The sequence below is a fragment of the Meleagris gallopavo genome, chromosome 1 (assembly GCF_905368555.1).
Source record: "Meleagris gallopavo chromosome 1, MGAL_WU_HG_1.1, whole genome shotgun sequence".
Classification (NCBI taxonomy): Eukaryota; Metazoa; Chordata; class Aves; order Galliformes; family Phasianidae; genus Meleagris; species Meleagris gallopavo.
Window position 1 is genome coordinate 158,513,093 of NC_139404.1, and position 25,463 is coordinate 158,538,555.

The window sequence follows — 25,463 nt, forward strand, 5'->3', positions numbered from 1 at the left end:
CTAAAGAAAATGGAATTTTAAAATGTATTTTGAATAATACAGTTCTAATCCTGATTTCTGTGAAAATTATATTACAAACTTTAATAAGGAGGAAAAGGAAATCAAAGTACATTTCAGAAAACTTTTCTCTTCCGTGATTTTTAAGAGCAAGCTTTCTATGAAGTATTTTGTTATTTTACATGTAAATGACAAGGTCATTTTAAATGCTGATTAGAAATCCATTCCCAATATTTAAACCAAACTCAACTTATTACAAGGTAATACAAAGCTCATATGCCATAAAGCTAGTGTTAAAACAGGAATGGAAAAATGCCCTTTTATCAAGAATAGTCTGTTTCATCAGAAATCTCATAGAAAACAGTACAGCTTATTTCCAATGCAGAAATATCTTAAGGCAATGAGCAGAACTTTCACAAATCCTGCCTACTGTGTAACAGAAGACTGCGAGATTTCTTCTCTCTTCTTTCTTCTATACTGTCTTCTGGACATTTGAAGCAGCTTTTTAAACTCTTGAGTATCCCAAGCAAAGTGTGAGACAAAAAATCCTAAACGTACTAAAGTAGGCATTACACTTGAAGAAAATAAACATACTCTGCCAATTTACTCTTGAGAAACTGCCAGTGTATTTTTTCCCAACTTAACTTTTCTGTGAGCATTCATATTCATGAAGGCAAAGGGTCAGCTGCATATATGACTTAACTACAGGACATTTTTATCCAAGATCCAGATCTAATTGAGGCAGCTGAAATGTGAGCATATCTTGCTTATCTCTGACCTACAATTTCTGTCTGTTCCAAAAGCGAGAATTAGTTTGGTCACCTTGCTGTCAGCCCAGGGCATCTTCTGACAAGAGATTTCTAATACACTGAACAGCACTTTACATTAAGTGGTACTAATTACTGGGGCTGGGTAATCAGTTTGACCAGAAGTCGGAAGCATGACTACAGACTATTTGAGGATTCCAGCTGGAACTGCTGACATAATTCCTACTGCTTATTTTCTTATTTATGAATTCTGTAAAAATGAGAATTCTATAAGCCTTTATCTTCTTCAGTTTGTATCTATATGTTCCTTTTACAATCATCACAATAATTACTTACAATAAACAGTGCACTTTAGTTTGTATTTCCTAAGAGAAATTCAGAATTTACCATTTTATGAATAAGGACTAGGAAAATTTGGGGACAAAAGAACACAAAAACACAAGTTAGGAAGTTTCTTCTACCTTAAACATCGCATTCTGGTATGGATAAGGATACCCTTACAGGAGCAGCAAGGAGGAAGGTTCACATTAAATTGCTTCTAACTTTCTATTTGGGAATTATGTGTATTTGCATCATGACTGCTTCTCTATAGATACAATAGGAATGTTAGTTCCCTATTTGTACTGATGTATGAATACTTTCTTAAAGCTTCTTGACTAAGTATAAAATACAATATTCCTAACTGATGTTAATAGTACTGTTAAACTAATTCCGTTTTCCTTCAGGATAAAAAAATGTTGGAAGAAATACAGAATTCCTCCACATATTTTTCACCATGAGAACAGCTTTCTGTTGTTTCTATATACTCTGCTATCTTTAATTTCCAGGTCCCTTTGTACTCAGAAAGAAAGGAGGCCTCTGAGAGAAATGAGGCTATTCATTTTAGTAGGCTCTCTAGAAGTTATTTTTAGAAGTTTGTGAATTTTCAGGTGTGTAAAAGTATGCATTAGTGTCTGTACAGATTTCAAACTTTTCTGGAAAACACTTTTAAAAAGTTTGGGGGGAAAAAAAGAAAAAAACAAACATTCTGTGAAAGATGTGATGTAGGAGAAGTATACAGTTATTTTGAAAGGCCTTTACAATACTCCTGTGATTTCTTAACACAGTTGGAAACTGTCCAGATAAAGTACCTGTCAGTAGATTTTTTTTTTTTATTTTTCCCCCAACAGTGTGTGCTTTCTGTATTTTATTTTTCCCTCTCTCTTCCACTTAACTTTTCTCCATTTTTGATGTTTGTTTGTTTGTTTGTTTGTTTCTGGTGCTACTATCTCTCCTAAAACTTAAAGCTCTCAGCTTAATCGTGTCAGTGATTCTCCTTTAAAAGACTTCTAATTGTGCAAATTAACAGTTGTCTTGAATTCAATAGAATACCTTGTATGAAGTTCAGCTGAAAATAGCAGATGTCTTCAGTGTCTCTGAGACATCCTAAACTTACTTTAGAGCTAAAGGATTGAAATAAACACTTCTGAAACATTATTAATATTATTCTGAAGTAGACAGTTACAATGAATCAATTTACTTGCATCTTTAAAGAAATAATTTTCAGATAAGGAGAGACAAGTGATGAGGATATGGCATACAGTTTTGCTTATATGTATAGTGCAAGAGCGAAAAATACTGTTTCATGGCAATGAAGGATACACTGCATCAGGTTGCATACTGCAAACCATCAAGCATTTCAAAGTTTTTAGCTACATTGCATACATAAGTGTGAACTCTTGTTATAAATTAGAATTTTTCATTTTTAAAGAGAATAACATATTTTGTAATCTGAGTTCACAATGTTTCTTTCTTAAAAAAAAAAAAAAAAAAAAAAAAGCCATTTATCTCTTTTTTTCTTCAATCTGTAAAAACTGCCCATTATTCTGTAACACAAGTGAAGACCTTTTTGGTTGGTTGGTTGATCATTTACTTTGCTTGAAAAATTTGGAATATAGTTTTGTTTCCTAAAATCATTAAACTACTGTTATTTGAGCTGGATTTGGTATAATGTTTAGCTTCCACCTGCTGTTCTGGAAGGAGATGGCTTTTAACTCTCTACATGATTATTTTGATTGTGATTTAGTTTATCTGAAGACAGATATCCATAATGTCCTGGACCCTTCTTCTACATGCAGATAAACAAATAAACAAATAAATAAACAATTATGATATATCTTGTGGAGGAAAATTAGAATCTGAGATTATGAACTGGAAGATACTTGGTTTAATTGCTGCTTCAGTTTAGTGTTTCCCAAGCTCTGTAAATCATTCAATTTTCCTGCTTTAAATTTTAACTATTATCTTATGCTGTCTGTACAGATAAACAAGTCTATTGGCAACAAAAATCAGCTATGCTTGTACACAACCAGATTCATAAAATGAAGAATCCTTTTCTCTAAATGCTCAGTGCAGAACGTTTGAAATGTTGCCTAAAAATTTAATCCTTGACAAAATGCAATTACATAACATCTGAGAGTCCTTTTCTTTTACAGAAACAACAACAAAATCTTCTTCCACTTCTAGAAAGGAACAATAAGCACTATATTAAGAACAGTTTTAATAAGGGAGAGTTAGTGAAAAAAGAGTGCTGGGGTGAGGGGATGTGTGTGCAAATATGCAAAGCAATATGCTTCACTGAACACACAGTAATCAGGTAACTACAATAATGCAAAACAAAATACATTTGGGGTGAAAAAAAAAAAAAAGAGGAAAAAAAAACTTCAGAACTTCTGCATAAAAAGAAATGACATAAATTTTGAAAGATCTTTTGCAAGTGCTATATTTAAGGAATTATAATAACAGTATATCACACTTTCATGAAGCGAGCTGTAAATCATGTCAGTATGACTCAACCAGACTTTTCCAACTATTAAATGACACCTTATTTCTCACAAAATTTAGTGAAGCGCTAACTTAGAGTTAACTCACTTAGAGAAGGCTAAGAAACAAATAGTAGTATAACAATTTTGGTCTTATTGAACTCTGGGAAAACCCAAATGATGAACTGCACCTCTTCAGTTTAAAGGCTAATTAATTTTAAACTAAATATTGAGTTAAAGATATATATTAGAAGTCACTCTAAGAAGAACAAAAGTAGAGTTTGTCTACTTTTCGGTGAAATGACAAATAATTTATTATTATGCAACATTGAGATATCAAGTCCAATTTATTTTTCTGACCAAATGCCATTTGAGTATTTCCACACTCCCACTCAGCTTCCAAAATACTATGGCAAAAAGCATATGGGTCCCACAGCATTTAATGTACCAGCATTGTGGTTTGACTTCCCACATAAACATACCCGTTTATATGACTGAATCTAATCCTTAGTCTGAAGAAGAATTGCATCAGCAATGACCGATAGCGGTAGTGAAAGTCTCCTTCGGAATATGAGACACTGCTTCATTTTCTTTCTTTCAATAGAATAAAATGGGAACAATCCAAATCAGTTTATTTAAATTTAGTTTCTCTCTTTTCTCTTCCAAATACCTACAAACGATCTGTCATGTGTCAATGAAGAATAAAGGTGAGTGATTTATTTTTTTATTTGATAAGATACTACCAATCATAGAATCATAGAATCATAGAATGGTCTGGGTTGAAAAGGACCACAATGATCATTATGTTTCAACCCCTCTGTTATGTGCAAGGTTGCCAACCACTAGACCAGGCTGCGTAGAGTCATCACATCCAGTCTGGCCTTGAATGCATACAGGGATTGGGCATCCACAACCTCCTCGGGCAACCTGTTCCAGTTCATCACACCCGCTGTGTGAAAAACTTCCTCCTAATAACTAACCTATCTCCCCTATCTCACTGTAAGACCATTCAACCTTGTCCTATCACTATCCATCCTAGTAAACAGTCGTTCCCCTTCCTGTTTATATGCTTCCTTCAAGTATTGGAAAGCCATGATGAGGTCTCCCCAGAGACTTCTCCAAACTAAACAAGTCGAGTTCCCTCAACCTTTCTTCATAGGAGAGGTGTTCCAGCCATCTGATTATCTTACTGGCCCTCCTCTGAACCCACTCTAAGAGCTCCATGTCCTTCCTGTACTGGATGTCCCAGGCCTGAATGCAGTACTCCAGATGGGGCCTTGCAAGAGCTGAGTAGAGGGACACAATGCTCTCCCTGCTGGCCACCCCTTTTTTAATGCAGCCCAGGACACAGTTGGCCTTCTGGGCTGCAAGAACACTGATGGCTCATGTCCAGCTTCTTGTTTACCAGGACCTTTTCCAAACGGCTGCTCTCAAGGAGATCTTCCCCCAATTTGTATAAGTACAAGATTGCTCTGACCCAAATGCAGTACGCTGCACTTGACCTTGTTGAACCTCATTAGTTTTTTCATGGACCCATTTCTCCAGCCTGTCTAGGTCCCTCTGGATGGATTCCTTTCCTTACAATGTATCGACTGTATCGCTCAGCTTGGTGTCATCAACAAATTTGCTGAGGATGTACTAAATGCCATCGTCTGTGTCACTGATGAAGATGTTGAATAGCACCGGTCCCAAGACCGACCTCTGAGGGACACCGCATGTGACCGGCCTCCACCCTGACACAGAACCATTGATCACAACCCTTCAGCTGCATCCAGTCACTCAGTTCCTAATCCATCAAGCAGTCAATCCTTCAAATCCCTACCTCTCCATTTTAGAGAGAAGGATATGGTGAGGGAACACTTCAAAGGCTTTGCAGAAATCCAGGTAGATGACATCCATCGCCCTTCCCCTGTCCACCGAAGCCATCAATCTACCACAGAAGGCCACCAGATTGTGTAATGTAATTAGAACTCATATTTTAGTCACTGTTTAATCTAGACAGTTCTTTGTTTCTTGATTTATCTTATATTTCAAATAGTGAAAGCACAACACCATTCTATATTTATCTTAAAATCTATCTGCATGTCAACAGTAGCCTCTACATTGTGCATTTTGTAATATAATCAAGAAATTTTGTTTTTGTATTTATAGAAAGGAATGTGATTCTAAAAAGCAGAATACTTCTGTGAATATAATTTTTTTCTGAGGAACAAAGCATTTCAATAAATACAATAGTAGTTGACAGATATGCTATTGCCTACAGATAATTAAAGTTCTACTTGCTTTCTCACCTGACAACTTGCTTGTCTGAGTGTTTCAGAGTCTAACTGTGCAAGATGGTAAGTATTTTTTGCTCTCAGCTTCAAAGTACTCTGAAAAAGTACTCTATAGCTAAATCCACATTGTTGAGAGCTTATCTCCTTCATATAAAAGGTTTGCTAATGTACTTCAGTGTGGGAAGTGTTGTAGTGCATATTGCGGTTACACAGTCATTTAATTACAGATGTCTCTCTGCAAATATTTTACAAAGAATTGCCAACTAAATCTGATGTTGACAGCTCTGCTTATAATTCCAGAAACTTCTTCGACCACTACTGTTTAAATGCATATATTTATCTACATACATTAAATAATTGCTTTTGACATTGAAATGTATGTTTTCAAGGATTTTTAACATCTGAATGTCTAAGATATAAAATATGAATTTTCTGTATTTAATTTCAAGCAGGCAGTTAAGATAGTGTGCTCATAGGACTACATTTAAAATATTGCATACAAAATTGAGATTAAAAATGTATATATGATCCAACTTCTCAGTGAAGAAGACAAGACTTTTACCATAGTTAAGAACAGCCTTAGACTTAAACAAAGCTCCTTGTTGGAAAAAAAAAAAAAAAAAACCCACCACAATTTCCTAAGTAAACAAGCCACCAAAATATTAGTGTAGGAAACAAACTTCTCATAGGCATAGTTATCTTTGACATCTTTATGATTGAAAACAAAACAAAACAAAACAAAAAACTATTTTAAAAATTGAGTATACTGGAATAGTCTTAACCGTATTAGTATAAATTAAGCAGTATTTTCTTAAGTAGAGATTACAATATCAGTCTTTACATAACACTTCTCTTTGAATTAAATAGCAATAGAGATATCTGAACATTAGTTCTATTTCTTTCTTTGCTCTTTGCTACAATGTTAGAAAAGTGACAATTTTAAAAGAATATCACCTAACAAAGTTCTTCAGGCAAAAGCTTGTCAGCATCAAAATTGCTCTTGAGATCATCTACTTAAAACCCTGTTTCCCAAAGGTTAAAACTCTTATCCCATTATTAAGTCCTCCTGTGCCCTTGCTAGTCTCGTATCTTTTCTCACACAAATATGCTTGTTCTTCAGGCAAAGTCTAGCAAGGGCAAGCTTTCTGAAATTGTGCATCCTCACAGAAGAAAAATAGCTTGCCAGTAGCTATCACCATGCTAATAGGACATCATGTAAAATAATGAAAGTATGGTAGTTTTCTAAAGAAAGTAATTTTGCTCTTGAATATGACTAATGAGAAAAGAAGCCTGGTTAGTCTATATTTATTGTCTCTCAATTACCTGATTTATTGAGTTTTCATGGCAAAGTGTTGGCACTGAGGGCTGCATGAGGCTTCTGTAAGGAAGAGGCCAAAAGCTGCCCTGTGTCTGCACTAGCTTAGCACTAGATTCTGTGTTGCATACTCTAGATGAGACTGAACACATAAGCAACCACAAAGAAGACCAATAAAGAAAGGGACCAGTACTTCTTGAGATATTCTTCAGTATCCAAGAGAGCAAGATGAAGGAGAGGCAACTAAAAATTACTAGAGAAGACTAAAGGGAAGGAGGCCTCATGATGGCCTACAGCTTCTTCAAGAGGGGAGTGGAGGGGCAAGTCCCTCCTCTCTGGTGACAGCAACAGGACATGAGGGAACAGAATGGAGCTTCATCAGGGGTAGGTCAGGTTGGGATTAGGAAAAGATTCTTCACCAGAGGATGGTTAGGCACTGGTACAGACTGCCCACAGCAGTAGTTGTAATAATAAACCTGACAGTGTTTAAGAAGCATTTGGACCTTGCCTTCAGAAATATGGCTTGAATTTTGGATGGTTCTATATGAAGCCACGAGTTGGACTCCTTATGGGTCCCTTCCAGCTCGGGGTATTCTATGATGCTATATAGGTTGGCCAAAATGAGGCCAGACTTCCAAGATTTCAGGTTTTGCTGGAGGAGCTGCTGGAAGCTATAGAGGAAGCAGTGTTTCATGATATCTCCTAGTTGTGTCACTGGACACTAGAATGTTGTTTTGTTTATTATACCATTTATATTTCTGACTTCCTTCACATCATTATTTTTATATCCTTTAATACAACTGTTACAGATAACAAAAGACCAATATGGAGAATTAAGATTGTTTTCACAGATATTTTAGTTACCATTCACATTTCAGCCATCCTTTTAATATTCAGAATCTCAATGCACCTAAAAGACAGCTGATAGGTGAATCATACACATCCTAAATTTCAGGAAAAGAAATGGAAATAATGAAAATTTATGATATACATGAATTTTCTTGAGATAGAAAACTGATTTTACTATTTAGTATTGTATATGCAATTTTAAAATGCATATAAACATTATATAGGGTACTCATTATTTGCTATTAGAGCTACAGAAAGTTGTTTTTATGCTAATGTGTGAAGGTGATAGTATGTTATTAGATCTTCTTTTAGTTAATTCCTTTCAAATAGGAATTCCAGAAATAAGAAGGAGCAGTTTGACATTATTTAACACAACAACTTGAAAGAGAATGTAGCATTAGATCCTTCTGACTCCCTTTTCATTCCAAAACAAAAAGAACAGTGGTAGAGGAAAAAGGGACAATGTGAGAATCCCCATCTAGTATCAACTTGTGCATTATATTCAGGAAGTTAAAAATGTAGGACCTGAAGGTCGTAGGTAAGGAAAACTTTGTGTAAAACCTCTGCTAAGGCATACCTTAAATCCTGCACACTGACTGAGCTTCTGTCAAAGTAAACATCGCATATAATATTTTGTCACTAATTTCCTCATGGGAATTTGTGCTGAGAGTTGTGCTTCTTACACATATTTCTGTCCCGAGAAAAAGGAAAAAAAGACAAACATACAGCAAAATAATTGTTAAAATAAAGACCTAAAAGAATATAATTATTAGATATCATCAGATGCAATTGTTTTATCAACTGAATAAAAATGCTATGCTGTCATATGATCAGGAACATAAATGGCATACTGGAAAGCTCCTAAAAGCGTGAGAAGTATTGCTATTTCTGCTCTTTTTCATCCATCACAAGCTTTGCAGATGTGCATGCCCACACTTCATCATACTTCACTAAATAGCCATAGTGTAAGTAAAACAAACAAACAAAACAATACATTTCCATGTTTACTTTAGTAGCGTCGGTAAACATACTTACTTTTTTATCAAGCACTGTTTCTGAAGTTCTAACAAATAGTTAGAATTATTCTAACTAGCCTTCTACTATAATTGTTTTCCTCCCATATGTCTACGAAGTACAATATGTATTTAACAGTTTCTTAAAAAAAAGAGAATTTCATATAATCTAAGTATTAAGAGAAAATATAAATTCAGTCAACAAATACACTTTTTTTTTTTTCCTTAATTTTTATTATAATGCATAACATTTGCATATATCCTAAAATACATGGAAGGATATATCTTGAAAGATTCTTAGAAGTTTAAGTAACTGCTAGTCTTAAAAGTTCAAGTAGTAGGAGGAGTTAGTAAGAGTTTTGAATTTTTGGAAATGTAATAAATTCATTTTCTCTGAGCACGGTTTAGATTTTATATTCTAAGCTAATTACACAGTATTCCATGCTTAGAGATTATATTTCTTTAACTTCCTTTTATTTCAAAGGTCACATGTAGGTGAATTAAATTCTACACGTAATGTACATAACACAGATTGTTTAATTTAATGAGGTTTCAGACTTTCATAATACTAGATAATCACTACAGACCTAACTATGATTATGAGCTACACTATAGTTAACTCTACTGATAATTAAAAGAGACATTTGTTTAGGGATGTTACAAGTTCATTATATCAAAAGTATACTGCACTAATTTTTATATCTTAATGTTAAAATCTATGTAGTTTGTATCCCATATTATTAAGATACACTGCAATAGGCATTTCCAGTGCTGTGATTGATGTCTACTACAGGTCACTTGAATGAGTATGTTAAGAGTTTTTTGTTCAGTGGCAGGAGGCATCACACAGGCTCTAATTCTGCTAGGTTGTTTCCACCACCTTGACATCAGCTGGAAAAGGGGCACAACAAATTGTAAGCAGTCTGGGAGATTACTGGAGAATACTGAAGTAATTGAGGATAACTTCCTAGTATAGATGAGGCTGAACAAATTAGGGTTGTTAAACATAAAGAAAAAAAAATACTCTGGTGAGACATTGTAGTAGTTTTCCAATACTTAAAGGAGGTGTACAGGAAAGATGGGGAGAGACTGTTCAGAGAGTGTAGTGACCGGACAAGACGTAAAGTTTTTAACATAAAAGGCAGTAGGCTTAAATTAAATATGAGGAAGAAATCCTTTACTCAGATGGTGGTAAGGCACTGGAACAGGCTGTTGAGAAGTTGCTTCATCTCTGGACATGTTTAAGGTGATGCTGAAATGCAACATCTTCCATAAATTGCTTACTAGTAGAGAAATTTGGAACATGAACAGTACATTTACGCTTACAAGGCTGAAGTGCTGAAAGATGCTTTAACAGAGAAACAAACTGAATTTATTGCTTAAAACTACTTTAGTAAAAAAGTACCGTTGTTCACAATCAATTATTCTTGCAGTCAAATATCACTGCATTTCTTTCTATATTCAACTTCGGTACTGAATTATAGGTTATCTGAACTATAGTTTAATTGCTAATATTCCTAAAAACCGAGTCGAGATGAGTAGAACTAGTGCTTGCTTCTGTTCCCTCTGAAGTCAGCGAATGCAGAATAGGAATGCTCATGAAATTCAAATGGCTCGTACTGTAAATTAATGGAAACTGAATTATTTCTGTTTGCATTTTAAGTGCACCTTTAGGTTATAGGCAGTGACAAGTATCCATGTATATACAGTAAAGGGTCCTCTAACTAAGTATATGTATGTCTGCTTTAGCTACACTGTTTAAAAAAAAATAAAATATACCCCCTCCACACATTACAGTGATTCTAGTGTTTTTGTTAGACTTAATTTTGTCCAATGAAATAAATCTACTGCAATTTCACAGCACTGTTTCTATTAAAGCTCTGTTTAAATGCTGAGCATATGAAACTTATGCCAGTATTACAGTTCAAAGTACATATTAATTTAAGTTTAGTACAAAATGTAGATTTTATAAGTGCTTTTTTTAACTGCAGAAAAATACACCATTTACTATGATGCATTTTAAAATGAGCATCAGGCAGTATCTAAAGTCTACCTACTTTACTGAGTTATAACTTGTGATCCAACTAAGTGTCACAGAGAATTATTTTTATTTCCATGCCAGCTGATAGCACAACTGGTATCAGTAAGAATGTCTGAATCACATCTAACTCTTTATTTCACTACTATTTTCATTCTGAAACAAAGGATATCCTAAACAAAGGATATATCCTCTGACAGAAGTAATGCACGATGACGTTGTAGGATGCAGATGTGATGGATCAATTATTAAGGCACTTTTTCCCCTTTTACATTAAAATAAGCATATACTTATTAAGAATGTAGAAAACAATGCCTAGTGTGGCACTTTACACTCTCATAAGACTAATAACAATGCAAGAGAAAAAGATTCTATACTGATACCACACAGAATCACAGCATGGTTGAGGTGAAAAGGGAACTCTGTGGGTCACTTGATGCTTAGGCAGGGAAACCCAGAGCACGTCATGTCCAGATGGCATTTGAAGATCTCCAGGGATACAGAATCTACAACCTCTCCAGTTAATCTGTTCCAGTGCTACATCATTCACATAGTAAAGAAGTGCTTCCTGATGTTTAGACAGAATGTCCTACGTTCCAGTTTGTGCCCACTGCCTAATTTTATGGCAATAGGAATCCCTGAGATAGAGCATGGCTCTATCTTCATTGCATCCTCCATTGAGGTACATATATATTTTATTTTTTAAATATAAGATCCCCCCTTAGCATCGTCTTCTCTAAGCTGAGCAGTCCTCTCAGCTTCTCCTCATAGGAGAGGTGCTCCAAGTCCCTTGATCATCTTGATGGCCCTCCACTGGAATCTTTCCAGTATGCCTACATCTAACTTGCACTGCATAGCCTGGAATTGGACTTGGTACTCCAAGTGGAGCCTCACCATTACTGGGTAGAGGAAAAGGATCACCCCTCAGGAATTGCTGATTATATTTTGTCTAAAGAAGTAACAATACCATTAGCCTTCTTAGTGACAAGGGACCATTGCTAACTCAAATTCAACTGGGTGTCTACCAGGACTCCTAAATCCATTTCTGAAGAGGTACTTTCCATGTGGGTGGCCCTCAGCACCCACAGGTTCTGCCACCTCCAACACACAGGTCTCTCCACTTCTTCTGGCTGAGCTTGATGACAGCGCTGTCAGTTCACCTCCCCAACCTAGCCAGGACCCGCACTTTCTGGCTGTGTAGTCCTCTCTTGAGTCAGTCACTGCCCTCAGCTTTGTGTCATCCTCTGCTCCATTGTTCAAACTATTAATGAAAATATTAAACAGATTGGCCACTGTATTGACTCGTGGGGTTGCTACACTTGTTAATCCAAGTAAATTTTGCACCACTGACCAATACCATTTGAGACCAGCTATTTTGCCAGTTTGTAATCTATTTCACTTTCTGTGCTCACAAACAACTGCTTTATGAATATTTTACAGGAGCTGGTCCAAAGGCCTTCTTGAAATCCAGGAAGACAATATCTTCTGCCTCTCCCAGTATTCATCAGGCCGGCCATTTCATTATGGAAGCTTATCAGCTTGGACAGCTTGCCTTTGATAAATCCTGATGAATTTCTCCCCCTTAATGTGCCTGGAAGTGGTTTCCAGGATTAGGTGTTCTGTCATCTTCCCAAGGATTGAGGTGTGGCTGACTGGCCTGTAGTTCCCTGAATCTTCCTTCTTGCCCTTCTTGAAGATAGGAATTACATTACAGTTTGCAGGGACATCCCCCGGTTGTAATAATAGAGGAAAAAAAAAAAAAAAAAAATGCAATCACAACTGCTAGTTCTCTAAGGACACATACCATCAGGGCCCATGGACTTGATGAATGTCCTGTTAGCTCAAGTATTTCCTGACCTAATCCTCTTCCATCAAGGGTACATCCTTCTTTCAGCCTGGCCTATGAGATCTGGGATTCCTAAAGACCAATCTTAATGATAATTACTGAGGCAAAGAAAGCATTTGGTACCTTGTGGTTTTTTTTTTTTTTTTTTTTTTTTTTTCCCCACTGCCTTAGGTAACTAGACCTTCTATTTCTTCAGGAGAGGTCTCACATTTTGTCTGGTCTCCCTTTTGTGTTTTCTCTTGAGGTATTTGTAGAAACTTTTCTTGTGGTCCTTGTGGTCCTTGTGTTCTTTGATGTCCTTGGCCAGATTAAATTCTATCTGGGCTTTAGCCTTCTTGACTTGTGGCTCAGAAAATATCCCAATGTCCCAATTCCTCTCCGCTTGTCTGTCCTTTCTTCAACCCACTATAGATATTCTTTTTGTATTCAGTTGATCCAGACGCTCCCTATTCATCCATACAGGCCTCCTGACATTTTTGCCCAAGTTCTTCTTTATTGGGATACACTAATATCAAATTTCAAATTGTTTCACGTCAAAGAATTTTTATAAAAATCTGGTTTATATTTCTTTTCTCATCTAGTAAGATAAGACTGTATGACTTCACAGAAATAGCAGTTGTCATATTTGAGATGTACTTGCTTTTTTTGTTGTTGTTGTTTTATATCTCAGATAAATTACTTATAAAATTCAAAAGAAAATAGTGATCTACAGCAAAACAAGAATATCAATGCAAAAAATACTATTTGGGGGAGATTGGATCAGAATATAAGTATTTAAAAACAAAAAGAGAAAGGAAGGAAGGAAGGAAGGAAGGAAGGAAGGAAGGAAGGAAGGAAGGAAGGAAGGAAGGAAGGAATAATCATTCCAGCACACCCAAAATCCCAATGGTTAAGAAAATAACATAGAACAAAGCAGTTCCAAATCTGGTTTTGATTCAGAAAAATAAAGATTTTCAATGACTTATTACATATTTAAAGAAAATAGCAATACTAGTATTTCAAATCAAATTTCCTTTTTTTTTTTTTTTTCCCTTATTTTCAATAGATCTGAAAAATTCCTTATGAAATAATTCAACTTATATTTTGAGCTTTCAGTTAGTATTCAAGAGTTTTGGTATTAATTCTTTTTCTTAACACAGAACCTCAAATATTTTTTCTGGCTTCTTTCTAAGAATTTTAAATGGGAAATTATATATTAAAGTCACCTTTAATTTACCTTTAATTCTCTGTTCATTATTTTTTCTCTTAATGACCTGCCTACATTCATTTTGAACTTCCTGGCTATTACTCTTGTCAGTTTGAGTGAAGTTAATAGCAATTTTTTGTAACTATGCCTTTTTACTACTTATGATCCTTAACTTTCCAGATAAAGACTCTTGATTGATTTGTCCCCTCGCACCTTACATCTCCCTCTGTTCTGTATTTGATTTTGTATATGTAGAAGTTAGCACATTTCTGAATATTACATTCAAGACATCTTGTGTATCAATAGTCTGTAGATTTTGAGTTTTTGTTCACTTTCTGTATGTAATTAACTTGATTATCTCCTATTCTGCTTATGTCGGAACCTGGACTAGCAGATGGAAAAAAATTACTCTATACTGCAGTCATAAGAGAGGAGCTACAATGTATTTATTAACATAATATTGATATAATGTAGAGATTTAACAGATCCAGAAAGAAACATCAAGTTTCAAGATAGCTGGGTACACTTATTTACTACTTAAATGGTAAACACAACTCCATAAGAGACACTCTTATTGAGTCACTAGGTTCAGAGTGGACTCTCTTGCTTTCAAAACTCCTTAAATCACAGAGGTAAGGAGCCTAGGGGTGACTGAATCCTAGTCCTACCCCCAGACTTAGTCTATTTCTAAGTGATTATATATGCACAATAAGTCTAAGACATAATCTTAGTGAAGGTAACAAAGCTTACAACCAATCTAAGATGTGATCTTAGTGAGGCTAACAAAGCCTAAAACAAAGAATTCAACACTTACCAAGGATCTGTATCAGCAAGGCATCTGGAAGTCAAGGTGCAAGTGTATTTCTGTGCAAGTGTAAACTTGAGAGGCGTCCCTATTCAAGGAGGTATCCTCCCTTAGGCACTGGAAAATAAAAAATATTCTCCTATAGTTTTAGAGATTAAATTTTCAGGGAAACCTAACATTTGTAGTTATCTGTAAATTCCTACTGGGAAAAGTTGAAGACAAATACTGGTAATAATTAACCATTTGGAAGTGAGCTGGTTTACATTCTCAGGTGGTGGAAGACATACCCTAAAGGGCAGGCAAAATGTATGCAAGGCATGTAACAGTGGCTTTGGTTATCTCATATGACACAGTGACATGAGTTATTATATACAGAAAAATTCCTTATCTTCTCACACTCTGCTGGAAAATGGAAAAGAATTTTACAGCCTAAATGCACCATCTTCCTTAGTATTTATTCCATTTCAGAATATGGCCACTTTCTTTTGTGTTAAAATTCTGCCTGCAAAGATCTAAAGCTTGCAGTTCCTGAGTTGAATAGAAAATGTTCTATCAGCTATATAAATTTGTGATGAAAGGAATGTGTGAAACAAGCAATAGTCTAGAAAATAGAGAAGCCGCCTGGGAGAAGAAAGATATCAAAATACAAATAGAGATTATTTTTAAACAGATCACCTTCTGATGGGCATTAGAGGAAATTACAAGCAATGGATTTACGTGCATGCACCTAATAATTTCCAAGTTCACAGCACTCCTTTGAAGTGTAAGAAGGAAATTAAATAGCTGTCTCTTATCAGTGAAATCTGAGCTACATTTGAATATTGGATACACTATTAAACTGTACGGAAAAGTTGGAAAACACTTGTGTTTAAAAACTATTTTTACCTGTAAAGCAGGAAAAAAAAAAAAAAAAAAAAAAAAAAAGAGGGCAGGAAAGCAATCTTTCAAGAGAGTATAAACTAAATAGGTAAAAGCAAAGGTTTTCAGTGGAAGAAGTTGGGTCATCTTATTCTATCCGAGCATATGTGTAAATAGAATACTCACTAAACTGAAACAACTGAAAATATATAAGTGAAATCTGGGCTTTTTAAAAAACACTGACTTTCTCAGTGGCTGTACTGTAACACTAGTTTCAATTAAAAACAACTGATGTGTGTAACATGAAAAAGAACAAAGCTTAAATCCAACAATATATGAAATCTGTTTCTTAAAGAGACAGTTTTGATCATTATACAAAATGAAGATCTAATTGCTTAATTACAATTTTTCACTTAGATGAAAGAAAATAAAGTCTAAGAGGACACTCTTGGGTAACAAAGTAAATAAAAGTAAGATGGAACTGATGTGTGAATCTTCCTGTTGCCTTTTGCAAGCAGGGAATAAGATTCAAGTCAGATAAAATAAACATCCAATGCTTATCAAACATATCAAACACAGAATATAAAAATTTAATTTTATTTTTTTGAGTGAAAAACACCTATTGTCTATCTATTTTGTACTTAATGGTTTGGGAATTATGGGTAAATTACCAACATACTCAAGATTAGTAATCTTATTATGACTTTAAAAAGATTTTGACATTTAATCAGTAGACAAACTGAAGTTTTGGAATTCAGAAAAATGTCACTGAAAAAATACTCATTGGTATTTTGACTGGGTCAAAACAATGTTTGGACAAAATATGAAGCTGGATTCAAATGACCTGTAAAGGTACTTTGGAAAGCACTTCAGTATCTTTTGTACAATCAAAGCTGAAAAAAAAACAAAAACAAAAACAAAAAAACCCCTGTGTTATAAAACTTTAATAAAAGATTCATTTGAAATACTGTAGGAGCAATTGCTGGCTCTAGGGAAGAAACTTTAAAGGAAAGTTAAAAGCACTAATTTGTTTCTTTTTATTCTATACACAAAACAATGCATTACTGAAGTTACTCCATGTGGAATACAGAGCAATCTCTTTAATGGAAAAGTTAGAGTAAGGTTTTACCATGCAATAAAAACTATAAACTCTCCGCTCTGACTCACTCTATCTAATGTACAGAAATGAAAAAGAATGAATTTTCACCTACTTTTAAAAACCTAGAACTTAAGAGTTTTATTGACCTCAGAACTTATTTACTGCCTCTATTAAAGTAAAAATCATATCTACCTGACATTTTCTTCTGGTCTTTGAGTAACAGTCCACGTACCTCACCTCCCTAACTATTTCTCATGTTTGGTATTGGGTATCTAAAACAGATGATCATGGACTACACAGTGTGATAGGAAAGCTGACAACAGTATCAGAAGATGAACTATCAGTCAAGGGTACTGTCTCATAATCTCTGGCAGTATGCAAGGGAGCTTTTATAAACTGTTTGGCAAACATCAAGCCATGCAAACTGCTGAGCTTGCATACAGAACCATATTGTGACTAAGATCTTTAACTTGAATGAAATATTTCATTCGATAAATATATTAAATAGACTGTATCTGATAATGGACAGAGATGCTATTAACCTTCCCATGACTCAAAGAAGGCAGTTATTCCTGAGTATTGCTTTAGACGGAAGCGCTCTGGCATATACTCTATACAGTTCCAGCTTCTAGACAAATGAGTATGACAAAATAGATAGACAATAGGTGTTTTTCACTCAAAAAAAAAAAAAAAAAAAAAAATTATATTCTGTGTTTGATATGTTTGATAGGCATTGGATGTTTATTTTATCTTAAATATCATCAAGTCTAACAGCAACCTAACTGTACTACCCTAACAACCATCCACTAAATCATGTCTCTGAGCACCACATCCAAATGGTTTTTAGACACATTCAGGGATGGTGACTCAACCACCTCCCTGTGGAGCCTAGTCAGTCATGGTTTTGGATGGGATGGAGTCAATTTTCTTCATAGAATCTTGTATGATGTTGTGTTTGGGACTTTTTAATGAAAAATGTGATATTTTCAGTTGTTACAAAGCAGTGCTTAAATAGAGCCAAGGTCTTTACTACTTCTTGTACTGCCCTAACAGTAAGAAGGCTGGGTGGGAGGGGACAGAGCCAACATCTGACCAAAATTGAACAAAGAGATATTCCACACTCTATGACATCATGATCAGAAATAAAAACTAGGGTAAAGAAGGAGGAATGAGAGGCATGTTTGGATGATGGAGTTCCCATTAAAGAATTATGCACGATAAGCCCTGATTTTCTAGATGTGGATGAATATCTGTTTGCCAATGGAAACTAGCAAATTAATTCCTTGGTTTGTTTTGCTTGTATGTGCAGCTTTTGCTTCACCTATTATGATATCTTTGTCTTAACCCATGAATTCTTGCACTTTTACCTTTCCAATTTTCTCACCCACGACACCTGGTGAGAAGAATGAGTGAATGGTTGTGTGGTGCTGATCTGTCTACTGGAGTTAAACCATAATGCTGCATTGTTGAAATCAGATATGTTTGTATTAACAAGGCAAACTGACCAATTTAATATATGACTAATTTCACATATACGAACATTTATCACCATTTGCTAAAGAACAAGTTTCTGTTTTATGAAACATTGAATGAGTTTTCCCAGCTCTACAGGAGACGTTTCTTTTGATTTCTCTTACTGAAAGTGAAAAAACTGCATAGGTTAGAATTCAGACTTCACAAGACAGTTATTCAAATGACAATGTATATTACTCATAGACATCTTAGAGGTGAACCTGTCAGTGATGATGAAGATCTTTTTCTGGAGATCCAGAGTACACAAAAACAGAGATATGTTACATATGTAAGTCCCATATCCATATTCCAAGGGGAACATATTTCTCATTCTCATTCTTTCTGTACTGCACGTGATTTCCAGTGGATTCTAAACTACTGAAATGCAGCCTGTATTGAATCAGATAGAAAATGGAAGCATGATAAGCTACATAGGGATGTAATTTTTATAAACATCTTTGAAGAATAAGCAGTAATGAGAACATACTGACATGACTCGGAATCTGTAAAAAGCTAAAAGTAAACAGATTCAATCTCTTTTTCTTTTTCTTTTTCTTTTTCTTTTTCTTTTTCTTTTTCTTTTTCTTTTTCTTTTTCTTTTTCTTTTTCTTTTTCTTTTTCTTTTTCTACCTGTAGAACAGGATTCAAATCTGACTAGGATTCCAAAGGAATTCCACATAAATTAATTTCAGAAGGTGTTCATAGAGAAAAATGACAGGAAGAGGTACCCAGGCATATTTTGAACAGGTCAGCAAAAAATTGATACTGATGAAGGACAAAGGAACATCTGGTGGTTTTATAGATATCTACATCTATCTTAATATTCTGTCAAAGTAATTCCCAGCTACAGATAACTGCTTTTTCAGACATATCTGTAATTTCCTATTTAAATTAAATACACAAGAACTCATTTTACTGGTCACATAAAAATCAGATATCAAAGAAATATCTTTTAATAAATTTCCATGACTGTATTTTCTGGAGCAAAATAGCCACAGTCACAATTGTCTTGTTCAAAGAAAATGGAGGTATTATGTGTTAGCATTTCTATCTGTGCCTCAATATGGACAAATATATGAAATTTTCTTCTGCCCCCCCACCCTCCCTCTAATCTGTTGAATGTAATTTTTAAGAAACACATCTTTCCTCTACATTGAGAAACAAATACTGCAGATATATCTTACGTTCTGTTTAATATGACTAACAGGACAATTACAGAAAACCTATTATCTCTTTTTTCAACTTCTGGGGAAAAATGAAACAAACAAACAAACAAACAAAGTTTGCTCCTGACCTCTAGCTTTTGGGCTCTTTTAAGATGTTGAAGTATCTCCTCTCCTCTCTATCTTAGGTTGCATGTAAATTACAGCTGGACTGATTTTTTTTTGCAGTTTCTCAACAGTACCACTACTTAATTCATTGGTTTTTACATCTCAAATCTCCTGAGTGAAAAAAAAAAAAAAAAAGCCACTGCTTTGATGGGATAGATGGGATATTTTCCTTCCGTCAGATAAAAATCAAGCAAGCATAATTATTGCTAGATAGTTTCTAAATGTAGCTTTTATTTGCAAACATGAGCATGTCAATTTCAGCACTGCTGCAAATTTTCTGTGGTAGGAAACTTAAAATGCTTGGTCTGAAAATGTCTGATCACTGATACTTGGTCAAATTTAGCATATAAATACCCTTATTTTTCTTTTAAGACTTCAGCACATTAATGAATGACAATGAAGAGTTGCAGATAGCTGCAGCAATAGAGCTGTGATCTTAACTATTAATATTCATCAGTTAGTGACTAAACAAGGCTGCACAATATCGCAACATGACATTGCAACATGGTATTTTGTTGTTTGGTCACAAGATAAGCTACAGACAGTCTTTGAGTTAAATGAATGAGACAATACAGGATCTTGATTTTTTACGTCTTTTTAGCTACTTATCAGAGCAAAATGATTTCTTCCATAAAATTTAAAATAGGAACAGAAAAAGATTATGATTAAAGCACTAAGGAGAAGGAAATCTGTGAAATAATCGAACCCCATGGAACTGATGTAGTTAGCAACAGTGAGCTGTTTTAAGTTATTTGAAAAATAAGCTGTAAATGACCTTGATATGTTTCAGTTTATCCCTCTAAGGTACCAAAATTCAACGCATTGTTTTTAAATTTCTCTTGATCTGTGTAACATACTTTTCAAACTTTCCTTGACTTTCATTATCCTGGCCTTGAAGCCTGCATCAGGTATACTTTCTGAACAGAGACTTTCAGAAAAAGGTAACTAGCCCTTGATCAATTCCATATACTTTACCCCATCTTCAGCACTTTCAGATAATAACTCAGTTATATCCTTTCATAAGTGCCCCACTATCCCATTCACAGATTCTCTGGTTTATAAGCCTACTTAAGGAATAAAATAAAATTGAAAGATAAGATGAAAATTTCATAGAAAAATCATTTTTTATAACAGTCCAAATGCAATAAGCATAGTATGAAATAAGGAATATTCACATGTCATTATCTGCCTTGGCTTCAAAATCTTCTGTCAGCATTCTTTCTGATTTTCATATGTCCTTTTCTTGAACTCACCAGTTTCTATCTTCTTTTTTTTTTAATGCAGAGAAAGCTGCTCTAAGCAGTTCTGCTGCCTTTTCAGCATCTGTGCCATTTCTTTATTTGTCTTTCTTAGTCAACCACAAAACCAGCATCCCTAAGTTCTTCTCCTTATGAAGAGATTTTTTGACCTATAAAATTTAACTCGCCCAGATCTTCGAGATCTTCATCTATCGTTTCCTCATTTTGAAAAGAAGGTCACTGGCATTTAATGACCCTCTACTTTACACTTATACTTGTGATGCAGTTTCATGCACTGCTAGTTGGAGACTGCTTCTATAGAGATAGGTGCCATAATCCCTTCCTTTGGCCTTTTATTCTGTTCCTATGCTGCTGCAATACCACACGTAGTTACCTTGTCAGTCAACTCAGTCAGAGATAGATCCGATGAAGAGCAAAACATACCACTCCTTCATGTCAGAGCAGAAAAAAAAAAAAAAAAAAAAAATTATTCCATTCAAGAGACTGCCCAAATGCTATCTGTACACAACAGTAAAAGTCCAAAGAGGAACTCAGGTGAAAGAAATGTTTGTTTTTTAATGATAATACAGGCTTAAATATATGCCAAATTACTGCTTAAGTGTCCTGTATTTCAGATTATATGAAAACTACTGAAAAGAAAAAAAAAAAAGTCAGCAGAGACGGTTCTACAGTCAAATGATCAGCAGGAACAAAAGAAGGGATTATGTATTTATATTAATATAAAAATAGAGACATCGTCTCAGATTATTTTGTGCATTTTTATGACTACAGAACTGTTGTTTTAACAAAAAAAGAGGAATAGCCTAGGGGAGGAACAACTAATATAAATAAATCAACGTATATCAGATAAAGTTGTTTTGATTTGTTTCCAAAATGATTTGAGGACTGTGGTAAGTAAATGTGTTACGAGTATTGAATTTGTTTTGTGCCAATACCTCTATTCTTGTTTCCTGACAGAGAAGGAAAGCATCCATTGAGATTCTGTTTAGTGTTGTGATTCTCTGAGTTTCTGCATTGCCAACTGAAAAATGACAGATGAATCAACAGACATTACTTTTTAAATGGAAAACTCTTACAGATGACAACATACTATGAGAAGAATCATTTGGTCTGTTGTTTAGCATTTGAGACCACTGTAAATGATCACAGAGCAGTAAACTGAATATTCACTGAATTATTTGACTGCAAAAGAAGGGTAAAGAAAGCAATAGTTTGTCAAAATTGAAGGAAATGGACAAGAACATATAATATGCTATCAAATCAATGCAGGAATGTACTTTACTCTGATAAATTTTTCCATTAAGAGAAAAGGAGAAAAAAAAGCAAGACCAATATAATTTGTCACCAAAATAAATAAATAGGAGTGGAGTAAGGGAGGGGGAAATGTACTTCAGATACAAACTATGTACTTTTTTGAAGTAAAGATATACCCAAGACATGAAAAGAACATTTAAAGAAGTTGCAAAGCTGTGATGTTTTGAACTCCCCATTTTTGTTAACAGAGATGAAATAGGTATGGGGTATTGGCATTAGAACAATATAAAAAATCAGTCAGCCTCTTTATATCATGAGAAACTCTCCTTTGGATAGTGAAGAACTTCCACAGAATGGTTTCCAATAACTCTGTGAGACTTAGTGGTAAGAACAAAATTTTTGACATGACTATGAAGAATTCCATTTCATGGAGATAGACCTTAAGAGTATAGTGTTTTGAAAGGATTGTTTTTTCAAGTACTCAGAAAATCAGAAGCTCAAGTAGTAAATATGTGTGAATGTCATGTGTATAACTGTAGCATTTTTGACATGCGGTGTGACTTATTCACATATGTCAGATGATTTAGGAGTCTAGAAGTTCCAATACGTTGGATGAAAATAATTTAGAAATCAATTACATTAAATAAAATAAGAGCATTAAAAAACATCACTTGTGCAAATACAAAAAAAAAAAAAAAACAAACAAAATAATCAAAATTCTAACAACTAAAAAAGCTCATATTAAAAAAAAAAGCCTTCAAAAATGGTTTCTAGATAATTTTAGAAATTAATGCTAAAGTCATAACAGTTAGGAAAATGTCTTCAAATAATCAGAGTATAACAATAAATATCTCTGTAAGTTAAATGATAGTGAGAAATGGAAATTAACTAGATATGATGGGGGAAGGGCGTGTACTAGGTGACAGAGAAGTGCACGAGTATGCTGTCACCTTGGAGGCAGTAAGGGAAAACCCCAGACTTGTCCTGGAGGTACTAGGGAGGGCTCCTCCGAGAAGGCAACAAGGCCAATAGCTAAGCTGAAGTGCCTCTATACCAATGCGCGCAGCATGGGAAATAAACAGGAGGAGCTATAGACCATGGTGCAATTGGGAAAGTATGACCTAATTGCTATCACAGAAACATGGTGGGATGAATCCCATGATTGGAATACCCTGATTGAGGACTACAGGCTTTTCAAAAGGGATAGACAGGGTAAGAGAGGGGCGGAGTTGCCCTCTATGTTAGGAAGTGAATAGATTGCGAAGAGCTGTGTCTGAGAAACAGCCATGATCAGGTCAACAGCTTGTGGGTAAAAATCAAGGATCGGTCCAGTAAAGGGCATGTAGTGGTTGGGGTCTGCTACAGGTCACCTGATCAGGAGGAGGATGTTAACGAGGCCTTCTTGTGTCAGCTGTAGGAGGTGTCGTGCTCACAGGCTCTTGTCCTGATGAGGGATTTTAACCGTCCGAATATCTGCTGGGATAGTGGCAGACAATCCAGGACATTCATGGAGTCTGTTGAGGACAACATCCTGGCCCAGGTTGTAGATGAACCAACCTGAGGTGAAGCCTTACTGTACCTGGTGCTCACTAATGCAGAGGATAGTGTTAGACAGGTTAAGATTGCAGGTAGCCTGGGCTGTAGTAACCATGCCTTGTTGGAGTTTGTGATCTTGAAGAATGAAGGCCTGGCGAAAAGCAGAGCTAGGACCCTGTGCTTTAGGAGTGCAAACTTCTGGCTGCTCAAGGAACTGCTGAGTAGGGTCCCCTGGGAAACTGTCTTTAAGGACATGGGCACAGAACAGAGCTGGCAGCAATTTTAAAGATATCCTTCTGAGAGCACAACGGCTCTCTGTCCCCCAGAGGAAGAAGTTGAGCAGGGGTTGCTGTAAGATATTATTCTTTTACATCATCATCTCAAAGCTTGCTGCAGACACAGATGAACAAGTCCAGGCAAGACTTGGGCAGGGGTTGAGAGACCCTTTGTCTGGAGAACTTTGATGGACAAGTCCTGGGCAAAGGTTGTGAAATCCTTTGTCTGAGGGACACAGATGGACAAGGCCAGGGGCAACAAGAGAGATAAGCTGCAGCTGTGAAGTGGTCTTTTGTGTGGGCTTATCTTGAGGAAGACAGCCATCTCAGGGGGTACTCACATGGGTGCTCAAGCACCCAGGGATGTCACGTGGGCAGAAAAAGAAGAAGGATAAAATGGGGACCTACAATCATGAGGTTTAGGGTTTTTCTGGCAAGAGATTCCTCATGGAGAAGAAGAGGTTTCTGCCATGAGAAGCCTCACGACCTGCCTCTCTCCCTCCTGGACTTGCTCTGCACTCTACCATGATGCTGAAGAAAAACAAAGGTGTCTGCCATCAGATTCCTCACTACAGAATGCCTGCATGCTGACAAACTCTCCTGGACCTGCTACCTGTGTCTTGCTTCCTCCTGGATTGGCTCCGTGACTTCCTCCTGCTACCTGCTTGCTGCCCAAGGCCGGCCACGCTGCTGCTCTCTCTCCCCCTGCTGCTTCTGCCTCGGACCTTCGAAACGTCGTGCAGCGGGATCGCTGCTGGATCTTGGTGGTGACTATCCCTGCTTTACGCAATTCTTGCTTCTTTCCTATCTTTTCTATCGCCCTCCTTTCCTTCCCCGTCTCCCTGATTAGGATTTATAATAAACTGGTTGGACTAACATATGAACCGTTGTTTCTTAATCTCACGCCTGGCATACAGATATTAAAAGAACCTCATCTCCCTCCCATAAATTGGAGCGAGACAGATGCCGGCGACCATCATGTCTGTGAAAGGACCTGCAGTTTAAACTGAAAAAAAAAGAGGGAAATGTACAGAAAGTGGAAGCAGGGTTGTGTGGACTGGGAGGAGTACAATGCTGTTGTCCATGTGTGTAGAGATAGGATTAGGAAAGCCAAGGCACAGATGGAGCTGAACTTGGTGAGGGATGTGAAAGATAACAAGAAGGCGTTCTACAGGTACATAGGCAGGAAGAGACAGGCCGAGGAGAGTGTTCCAGTTCTGATGAAAGGTAATGGGGAGCTGGCTTCCTCAGGCATAGAAAAAGCTGAGGTACTCAATGAGTGCTTTGCCTCAGCCTTCACGGGTGGTCAGGCTTCCCGTGTCTGCCAGGACCATGAGCCTCTAGGTGAGGGTGTGGGGAGTGGTTACTGTCTCACTGTAACAGTGGAACAAGTCTGAGTCCTCCTCATGAAACTGAACGTGTATAAGTCCATGGGGCTAGATGATA

The 25,463-nt window shown here is 35.9% G+C and overlaps 1 long non-coding RNA gene across 1 annotated transcript in view; it reads right to left on the bottom strand.

The window, feature by feature from the left end:
* Positions 1 to 14,902: 14,902 nt before the first annotated feature.
* Positions 14,903 to 25,463, bottom strand: part of LOC146545747 (uncharacterized) — a 50,174-nt gene continuing 39,613 nt past the window's right edge. The window contains exon 3 of the long non-coding RNA XR_014881276.1: positions 14,903 to 15,010. This is a non-coding gene — a long non-coding RNA (uncharacterized LOC146545747). The remainder of the gene's footprint in view (positions 15,011 to 25,463) is intronic.